Source organism: Taudactylus pleione, unplaced genomic scaffold, assembly GCF_031769625.1.
Source record: "Taudactylus pleione unplaced genomic scaffold, aTauple2 ptg000390l, whole genome shotgun sequence".
Classification (NCBI taxonomy): Eukaryota; Metazoa; Chordata; class Amphibia; order Anura; family Myobatrachidae; genus Taudactylus; species Taudactylus pleione.
The window spans coordinates 3,078,252-3,089,696 of record NW_028284791.1 but is presented as its reverse complement, the minus strand read 5'-3'; positions in this window follow the sequence as shown (position 1 = coordinate 3,089,696).

The window sequence follows — 11,445 nt, the reverse complement described above, 5'->3', positions numbered from 1 at the left end:
CTCCCCCAAGTGCCTAACCCTAATCTAGTGCCTAATCACAAACGTCTCCACTGGCAGCCTAACTCTAACCCTCCCCCAAGTGCCTAAACCTAACCTAATGCCTAACTCTAACCCTCCCCCAAGTGCCTAAACCTAACCTAATGCCTAACCCTGGTGCCTAACTCTAACCCTCCCCCAAGTGCCTAAACCTAACCTAACGCCTAACCCTGGTGCCTAACTCTAACCCTCCCCCTGGTGCCTAACTCTAACCCTCCCCCAAGTGCCTAAACCTAACCCTCCCCCAAGTGCCTAAACCTAACCTAGTGCCTAACCCTCCCCCAAGTGCCTAACTCTAACCCTCCCCCAAGTGCCTAAACCTAACCTAGTGCCTAACTCTAACCCTCCTCCAAGTGCCTAAACCTAACACTCCCCCAAGTGCCTAACCCCAAACGTCTCCACTGGCAGCCTAACTCTAACCCTCCCCCAAGTGCCTAACCCTAATCTAGTGCCTAATCACAAACGTCTCCACTGGCAGCCTAACTCTAACCCTCCCCCAAGTGCCTAAACCTAACCTAATGCCTAACTCTAACCCTCCCCCAAGTGCCTAAACCTAACCTAATGCCTAACCCTGGTGCCTAACTCTAACCCTCCCCCAAGTGCCTAAACCTAACCTAACGCCTAACCCTGGTGCCTAACTCTAACCCTCCCCCTGGTGCCTAACTCTAACCCTCCCCCAAGTGCCTAAACCTAACCCTCCCCCAAGTGCCTAAACCTAACCTACCTAACTCTAACCCTCCCCCAAGTACCTAAACCTAACCCTCCCCAAGTGCCTAACCCTAACCTAGTGCCTAACCCCAAACGTCTCCACTGGCAGCCTAACTCTAACCCTCCCTCAAGTGCCTAACCCTCCCCCAAGTGCCTAACCCTAACTTAGTGCCTAACCCCAAACGTCTCCACCGGCAGCCTAACTCTAACCCTCCCTCAAGTGCCTAACCCTAACCCACCCCCAAGTGCCTAAACCTAGTGCCTAATCCCAAACATCTTCACTGGCAGCCTAACTCTAACCCTCCCCCAAGTGCTTAAATCTAACCTAGTGCCTAACCCCAAACCTCTTCACTGGCAGCCTAACTCTAACCTTCCTCCAAGTGCCTAACCTTAACCACAAAAATGTTGAAAAACCATAAAAGACACGTGACCAGCAGCGCTATACATACTGTTAGCAGCAGCGCCTTCATGAAAATCGGTTCAGTATTTTTTGCACCAACCTGGAGCAGACAGGCACAATGTTCTTATTATATTAGTATAAATTAATTACCGGCCATGTTCTGTAATGCACATGCATCACTGTGAAGCCACGCCTCCTTTCCTATCCCAGATGTTCCTCCTCCTGGAGTAGGTTGGCGCATTTTGCTAGGCATGCCAAGCTGGGGAGATCTCGCGTTTGTGGGCAGCTCTGGATCGGTAGCAAAAACACATCTTCCGTTTGCCATTGGGTGCACCTTGTGTCCCACTAAGAGCAATGTAATAAATAGCTTCCCACAATCAGGGCGATGTGCACATATTGTGGGCGAACACTCAGCCTTTCACTAGCGACAATCCCAATGACTCCTTACTCACATGATTAAGGGTTTAAGTATAATCTGATGAAAGTGGTGACACGAGGGTGCATCACACTGGGCAAAGAGTACACTTCATAAATAAGGCCAAGTGACTTCTATCCATCTGTCGGTGATAACACTGTGCACCAGATAACCTATGTGTATCATTATGTTACTGGAATGTATCACATTGAACCTATCTCCAACCATTACCAGCGTATCAGCACAATTAGGCTGTTGCAGAATATACAGCGCCAGATAACCGACAAGGCAGGTAGGACGCTCACTCTGGGGCTCCCAAACAAGGTCATAATTATCCCTGGTGGGCCATACTGCTTTTGTTTGCCCCACCACTTACTGAGGAAAGGTGCCCAGCAGCAGGGGCACTGTGTGGCATAATATAAACTGAGGGCGCTGTGTGGCCTACAGATGGGCCCAGCTAGTTTGTTGCTCCATATGACATGTAGCGTGCCATGCATCTAGCGCCACACAGAAGCCTTGAGTCGCGCCATACAGTATGTTTTGTAACGGAATGTAGCGTAGCACTGGAAAAAAGTCATAGCGTGTAATACAACTTTTTGTCCACCAGGTGTCACTTTTTCTAAGCTATATAGCGCATGCGTCAGATTTCTAATGCATTTTCTGTATCACCTCCCGATGATTGACTGACAGAAGCTGTGATTTGGTACACTATAGTACAGCATTTTCCACATGGTATCAGAGCTGTAGAAAAATGTCTAATTAAGTTTTAAATCATTACATTAATTGTGTGAGTCCTGTACTTTTTTATAAAAATATTTCACACGCACGCAGTTTTTAATGAGGCAGGATAAATAATCACTAATGCCCCCCAACCATCATTCGCTTCTGTTCAATGCTGCCAAACTCAATACATTGCCCACAACTTCATACCACCTGGCATTTCTATGCTACTTAATGCCACTGTACTGCTGATGCACTGTGTGCTCAAGAAAGTGGTGTGCGGCTCTCCATACAGTACCCACATAGCACCCTGTGAGTTGCGCTATGGCGTTTAGAGTCTCATAGTACTGCGCATGCCCAGTGGAGTCGGTCGGGAGACACACACACAGTGCATCCCAGACTTAGATATTATAGTGATTTCATGACTTAGAAACTAGTAGTGGGCCGTTTGAAAAAGGGGTCTCTGTATTACAAACTGACTGTGCGTTTTAAGCCACACACTTGCGTCACTGTCAGCACTGTCGGCGCTGTACCAGACTTAGATACTATAGTGATTTCTTGACTTAGAAACTAGTAGTGGGGGTCTGAGTGAAAGAGGGGTCTGTGGATCACAAACTGACTGTGCGTTTTAAGCTGCACACTTGCGGCACTGTTGGCACGTTGGTGCTGTGGTGGCTGCCAGCTCCAGGGGTTGCACATGGGATCTCCGGTGCGTGCCCAGTGGAGCCACTCCATACGCCATGTAGTGCCCTGCATCAGGTCCCTTCCCCCAAAGCAAGCAAGAGCCTTTCATTACCATAATAAAGGACGCTTTGTTAGCCATTTAAGCTGTCAGCTCAAGGTCTGTCCTTGTGTCCTGACAAGGCGAGGAATGGCGACCATTGCCAATTACTGCGTACGGCATTTACACCACGGACACCTCCGAGTCACGCCCACTGCTCAGTGTTACACTGAGACGCCCCTGCAGCTCAGATAAATATTACCTCCACACTTCGCTAAACAACCGCCGCTCCTCGCTTATCTTTAGGACGGTCAGCAAGAGGTCTTAAGTTCTAATTAATACATACGGGTAGAGAGCTTAGCGACCTGGGCACAATGATCCCTGGAATGGATTGCCATTATATCGCGATTGATGCTACGTCCCCCTAGTCTGTTAATGGGCTCTTACACAAGACATAAAGCTGGTACTGTGTGCACTTGAGTTACTGAAACATCGCTGCCCCGGTAGATGCCTATATTCTGCATAGCTGTCAGTCACTCCCTGCCTGCTGTGTTAGTGAAGCATCTCCCTCCTAGCATGGTAACCTGCTGCAGGGGGATGTGTTAATACATTAATACATGGCGGTCATTTCAAGTAGCTGCGAGTCCCCTCATGCCATAAGTGCGGCTATTTCCCTCACCTATAGCACCTCAGGACTTAATATTCTGATTTACAGCCCCATAGGTCTGCGTAGACATGCGAGGGGGGGCGAATTATGATGCCGCTGGTGACATTTTAACGCTCGTTAAAAAAACAGCCACGAACCCCCTTGCGGCTAATTGAATTGACCCCCCCTTGTCTTTGATATATCTTCATGTCATATTTACAACCCCTGCAACGAATCTGTGATGTCAGCAGAGGAAAGAATTGGCAAACGCTTACCATGACGGTTACATAATCACCGGTGTGTAGAGTCTGCTACCTCCTCTTTCCTTCCCGTCATAGCCCAGGTCGTATTATTTTATTTATTTATTACCAGTTACTTATACATTATAGCGCCAGCACATTTCATTGCGTTTTACCATTGGGAACAAAACCGTAACAAGACGAGACCAGGTAATAACAGACAGAGGTACGAGGGGCCCGGCTTGCAGACCTAAGCTGGCCATACACCTGCACGACCAGCATACGTTCCGATACAGCATCCGACTCCCCGGAGCCAGGGCCGTAGAGAGCCTGGCCGGGCCCAGGTAAAGGAAGGGGCGTGGCCTAATCATGGGAGGCGTGACCACGCCCCATTGACAAAAAAATAAAGAATAAATTACTTTTGCGCGCACTGGGGAGGGGGGCGCTGTAAGCCCCCCAGCCCGGCACTAAGCAGGGGGGAGCGCAATCAGTTTGATCGCTCCCCCCCACAGCCATAGGAGACTGCTCTGGCTGCTGCAGCAGCCACGAGCAGTCTCGCACTGCAGCCCAGCACAAGCTGTGTGCTGAGCTGCTGAGAGGGAGGGGGGGCCCCTATAGCAAGCCCGGGCCCGGGTAAACTGTACCGCTCCCCCCCCCCTCTCGGCGCCCATGCCAGGCGCTCCCTGGCAGTCCCGGCAGCATGTTTGTTGTTTTTCTTAGCACAGGATCAGTCGTATGATCGATCCTGTGCCTCACGCGCTCATTAGGGAAACAGTCACGATGGATTGAATGAACAAAATAAACGGCACGATCTGCACACGATACGATGGACAAGATGGGCTGCACATCTGATCATAAGATCCGATTATAGGAGCTGCGGGAACGAGCATCGGATCGTCTCTTACTAAATAATACACGATTTTCAGAAGATCCATCATATGACTCATCGGAAATCAGGCAATCGGCCCGAAATCGTGCAGGTGTATGGCCAGCATTACAATCTCAACACACTACTGAGGTGGCTGAGCGCAAATATCACCCCACAAATAGTAAAATAAAGGATTATGGACACTGACAGCAGCGCTCTCCGGATTGCCCTAAATCTCACCTACATGCGCTTTCCTCTTGCCAGCTTTCGCCCACCCATAGGCGTGCGCAGAAGCTGGCACAGAAGGTGCCGATTCGGCACTTACTCCTCCGCCCGGGTCATGGACTACCCCGAACACCTCTCCCTTTGCACATTTGCTAACACTTAAAATCGATATCAGAAAATTGCCTTTTAGTAAATGTGTGATTTAGCCCCTGAAACACAACATCAATGTTGACTGATTTAGATTGACTTTTAATCGATTAAAATCGACCTTTAGTAAATGTACTCCTCATTATTAATGCCACGTTAAATTTTGAGGTCAAACACGACGAGAAGCGGCAGCTGGTAAAAGTCACCACTTCGGATATATACCAAATGGTTTATACGGCTTAAAAAGAATGTAAGCTCTTACGAGCAGGGCCCTCTACCCTCTTGTGCTTCTCCCTACTTTAGTTTCATCTACTTCTTACTCCCCACTAGGGCACCTAACACTTAGGCCCTCATTCAGAGCCGGACGCTCTGAGCAGAGCGCTCGCTCTGAATAAGGGCCGTCCTCCATAAAAATAGAGCGTCCTCCTGGACGCTCGTATAGCTGTGGGTCACCACCCACAGCACATACGAGCGTGCAGGATGATGGTCGCGATGGTCTTGACCATCGCCACTGCGAGCAGAAGCCTGTGGTCGGGTTTTTCGACCACAAGCCCTGGAGTGATTTTGGCTCTATCAGAGCCAAAATCACTCCCACTGACATCACTAGTGATGCCAGTGGGGCCGGCTTCTGACGGTAGGCGTTCCCTTGGGAAAGCCTCCGTCTGGGAGGCACGCCCACCAAAGGGGGCGTGCTGTCAATCAACATCGACAGCACGCCCCCTTTGATCAGACACAACGAGCGAAGGAAAGTCCTTCGCTCGTCACGTCTGGCGCATGCGCACGACGGAGCTCCCTCCGTCGTGCGCATGCGCAGTGCACACCATCGACCCACTTGTGAGCGGACAGCCGCTTGCGAGTGGGTCTGAATGAGGCCCTTAGTTGCTTATGCTCTGTTGCTTATCTGGGTGTTTTGGTCGCTAATGTAGCAATATATATTATCCATGTCCTGGTCCTGTATTGTTCTGTAAGTCACTTGTCTACAACTTGTTTATGTGCTTTGTAAGGCGCTGCGGAACACTTGTGGCACCATATAAATAAATGATAATAATAATAAAAGGAATAGTACATACTAATTTATCTCCACAATGCATTGGTCTTAATGATTCTGCTGTCCTCTAGTGGATGTTGATCATTCACGTTTCAATTTGTATTTTTGTATAGAGCTTTAGGGGAGAATTTAATAAGCTGCGCTGAAGTCCCGGCACAGGAGTGAAGAGACCGCTAACGCAGTCACTTCACTCCAAATGCATCGCAGGGACGGGCTCTGCGGGTGCTCCTTACTACATTTGCCCAACATAATTGCATACTGTAATGTGATTGTGGGTGCTAATATCGCATTGATAAATTGGGCTCCAAAATGTCTCATCTGGAGATACACAAATGGGTTCAATCTGGGAAGTCAAACTTCGACTGAATATTGGATATGCTACTGTTATTATTCATTGATCATCCGGGCAGCACAGATGGTGTAATGGTTAGCATTACTACCTCACAGCACTGAGGTTGTGGGTTCGATTCCCACCTCGGCCCTAACTGTGTGGAGTTTGTATATTCTCCCTGTGCTGGTGTGGGTTTCCCCTGGGTATGCCGGTTTCCTCCCACACTCCAAAAAACATACTGGTAGACTAATTGGCTCCCAACAAAATTAACCTGTGTGTAAAACATATGATAGGTACTATAGATTGTAAGCTCCACTGGGGCAGGGACTGATGTGAATGGCCAAATAATTCTCTGTAAAGCGCTACGGAATATGTGTGCGCTATATAAATAACTGGTAATAAATAAACTGGTTAACCAAGTGCCCCAATAAGCGGTAATCCCTCTTTTCTGTGTGGCTCTACTTTGATAATTCATCTGACATCTATAACGCCTTTGATAAATAGTATTCTGCTCCCTCACACCCCTTTCCTCTGCCGGGGCAATAGGATTGGGCACAATGTGGAAACTCTCTAGTTAGTGCACAAGGTAGGATGACAAAACAGCGTAAAAGGACAACTACAGTATAGCGAGAGTGAGAAACTAATGGCAGCTCCATGTTACGCGCACACTGGCGTGTGTAATGCCCGTTTTATCCTATATGGAAGTTATTATTTTCATCACACGCATGTAAATGCAAACACGCCTAAATCACCTCTCGCTGTTTACAGTGGACTCCCATCTACTTGTGCATGACTTACTAAAGTGTACAAAACAATGGATAATTGGCACGCCATGCAGGTAATAACACAAATATCTGCGCCATCACTTGCTGCAATGGTTTTTGTTTTCAGATCCATGTACTGTACATCATTCGCATTACACACATTAGAAAGATTCGGGAGGGACGGGTCCAAGCTGAAATCTGAATTGCCGTGTAAAAATAAAGCTATCACAAAAATAAGGAAGAGAAAGGTAAGTAGTTTCGAAGGTACACTAGTGACCACAAAAATATCATTTAAAAGTTATAAACTTTATTGGTATGTATTAAATATTTATAAGTTAAAATAGGTGAAATATAAAACGTAAGAACATGAAAAAAGTAATGAAAAATAGTAAAGTGTATTAAAATATATGTTCAACAAAACAACCGTGGTCTGTCTCGTTCCGTTTCTGTAAATCACTTATTACAGCTTATTGCTTATAAGTAATCACACACTGTTATGTCTTAAGGTGCGTACACACTGGGCGATATTACTAAGCGATTGCACGATTACGACATCGTAATCGTGCAATCGCTCAGTAATCGCGCACAAATCGTGCACTTTTATGTCAGAAATGACCAGCGACGCGCGTTCCTACTGGTCGTTTCCGACATTGTCCATCGCCCGAACATGCAGCCCAATCTGCCGATAACGACAGATTGGCATGTTCAGGAATGATGGACAGTGCCTGCACTAAATGACTGATCGTTCAGTGCAGACACTACAAGGGATGAGGAACAACGGTACGATTACGATGTCGAAATCGTACTGTCTTTCCTGATCGCTGAGTGTGTACGCGCCTTTAGATTCATTATGGCCAGAGAGTTTAATAGAATGTTATTCCCTCACGAATACCCTTTTTACACCGGAGCTAAAACCAGGGTTATTACAGGTTTAACCCGGGTAGCTCCTTGGTGTAAAAGGGATGGATTCCCGGGTGGAGAGACCCGGTAATCCAACCCAGGTAACTTGCAGGGTTTAACACGGGAGTAAGCCGTGAAACCCTGCAGTGTGAATGGCGTGCTTCGGGGTCACGATGACCTGGAGTGCGCCGCATGCCGGACGATTGGTCCGGCTTCAGTGGCGCTTGGAGATGACGTCATCTCCAAGCGTCCACTTCAACGCCAGAAAAGCCGGGTCTATGCAGACCCGACTCCTGTGTGAACGGCGCCGACTCGAGAACGTCCGGGGTCGGCGTCAGGGAAATTCCAGGTTTGATCCGGATTGGAACCATGGGCCTGATTCAGGCCCACTCGTGAGCACTATGCGCTCGCAAGCGGGTCGATGGTGGCTCAGTGCGCATGCGCACAACGGAGCCGGCTCCGTTGTGTGCATGCGCGAGACCCGGATAGCGACGGGCAATCCGTCGCTCCGGGTCTCGTACCAAAGGGGGCGTGCTGTCGATGTTGAGTGACAGCACGCCCCCTTTGGTGGGCAGGCCATGGGTATGGCTGCCCAGACGGAGGCGTTCCCATGGGAACGACTACCGTCTGGGGCCGGCCCCACTGACATCACAAGTGATGTCAGTGGGAGAGATTTCGGCTCTGTTAGAGCTGAAAGCACTCTGGGGCTTGCGGCAACGAGACCCTACCGCAAGGGTCTCGTCGCAAGCCCGATGGTCGCGATGGTCTTGACCATCGCGACCAGCTTCCTGGCCGCTCGCTATAGCTGTGGCTGGTCACCCACAGCTATGCGAGCGGCCGGGAGGCCGCTCTAAAAAACCAGAGGGCCGGCCCTGATTCAGAGCGAGCGCTCTGTCAGAGCGTCCGGCTCTGAATCAGGCCCCGTGTTCAGAACCAGAATTTAGGTGTAAAAGGGGTATTAGAAAGAGATGGGTATTGTGTAGTCTAGCCCTTTAAATGTATCCAATCAGTTTCTTAGGTAACTGTATAACTGGGCACTATCACCTTTGTAATTTCATCATTCTTATAACATTCTTTATTAACCACACGGTTTAGGGCAGGTTAGGGCTACATATGCAGTATCAATTAGCTTCTGCCAATCGATCCTAGCATATAATTGTTATCATTGCTTTTACTCATGTGCTTCTATATTACCCTGTCCTCTGCCAAAGCTGTCAGGAGCTCATTCAGAGCCGGTCGTGAGCGCTGAGCGCTCACAACTGACTCGATGCTGCCCCACAGCGCATGCGCGAGGCCCGGCTAACGACGGGCGCTCCGTCGTTAGGGGTCTCGTAGCAGACGGGGCGAGCTGTCGATGTTGACTGACAGCTCGCCCCGTTTGCTGGGCGGGCCGGGGGTGTGCCCGGCCAAACGGAGGCGTTCCAGTCGGAACGCTTGCCGTTTGGGGGCGGCCCCACTGACATCATTGCTGATGTCAGTGGGGAACTTCCTGCTCGAACAGAGCAGAAAGCTCCCTGGGGCTTACGAGTGCCCAGACCCTACCCTAGGGTCTGGTCGTAAGCCCCGATGGTCTTGACCATCGCGACCATCACCCATGTCGGTCGTTAGAGCTGTGAGTGTTAACCCACAGCTTAACGATTGACAAGGAGGCGGCCGTTCAGGATGCAAGCGGCCGCCCAGATTCAGAGCGACCGCTTGCATCTAACGACCGCCTCTGAATGAGGCCCTCAGTGCTTTCTCATTGCTTTGTTTGGAGGCGGCTAATAGTCACAAGGTATACAGTGCAACATATGTATCAATCTCAATCTAACAGCATTAACAATAACAGTGTGTTTCAATATATTCAGAACATAGACAACGGCTGCAGAGAGCCTACGGCCGTTCCACCATTCAGGCTTTGTCAGGGCATTCTATATTTGTATTTCACCTATTTTAACTTATAAATATAAAACATACCAATAAAGTTTATAACTTTTAAATTATATTTTTGTGGTCGCTAGTGCACCTTCGAAACTTCTTACCTTTCTCTTCTTATTTCTGTGATATATGTAAAAATTGAGTAGCGGGTAGCACCTCATAGAAGCCATATAACTATGCGGTAGAGACGTGTAACTACAGATTTTAGCTATTTTGAGATAAGGACCATTGAAGATATTAGTTAGGATAAAGACACTGGTGCAGGATTCATCCCTGTCTTGATTTTGGCGTAAAAATAAAGCTGTCCAGCATTTGTGGGCTACATGCAAAAGCAGTCCTTGGGCCTGATTCAGCTTGGATCGCTATTGCGATTGCCACTGCGATTACGAACGCAGTTCGTTGTGATCGCTATGCCGCTGCAGCAATCAGGGTTGGTGCCACCATTAGGCAGCTGCCTAGGGGCGCCGGCCACTGGAGGGCGCTGCTCACTGCCCTGTTATGTTAGTGACAGTGAGCTTACTAATAACCATAATGGCCGGCCCCCAGTGTCAGACTGGGGCATAAAGGGCCCACCGGGCGTATGAACTGATAGGGGCCCCTCCTTAGGGGTGTGGCCAGCCTTCAGAGGGGGTGTGGCTAACTATTACTCAGTGCTTGGCATGGTTTGGGCCCCTTTAAAAATATATGTATAGTAAATACTGTTAGTGCATGCATGATAATGTACCAGATTAATAACAGCAATGCATTGTAGAATATACACCATAGTCCTCTGCAATATAAATTAACATATGTATAACGTATAATTGAAGTGCACAGTCTGGAACCTGATCCCTTAAGGAGGAGGTGGGCCCTCAGGCAGTGGGGCCCACCGGGGGTTTCCCCTGTACCCGTGTGCCAGTCCGACCCTGCCGGCCCCTGTGTAAATTCTGAGCGGTGGCCACGGCACTTGTAGAGCCAGGCGCGGCCATGGCTATGTCCAGGCGCACAGTGTATTACTTTAATGGCCTGGCCGCCCCTGTAATGTCTGAGCGACGGCCACGGCACTTGTAAAGCCGCCCGCGGCCGCCGCGCTACGTTAGGGACAGAGAGTGTGACTGTAGCGTCGCCGCAGCGTCAGATGGCGGGTCACAGAAGTAGTGTCAGCGAGCGGCAGTCCATCAGACGTCAGCGATGCCGGTGACATAACGTGTCCCCCGGTCGCAGCGCTTGCTTTCCCTTCACCGTGCAGAACCTTGTTACTCACCATATACCGCGCATACCCGTCACCACTTATCAGATACTGGGCCGTATTCATTTTCGACAAAAAAAACTGCGGCATTTTCGCCATTTTTTTTGGCTAATGTGGGGATTTCTTTCAGAG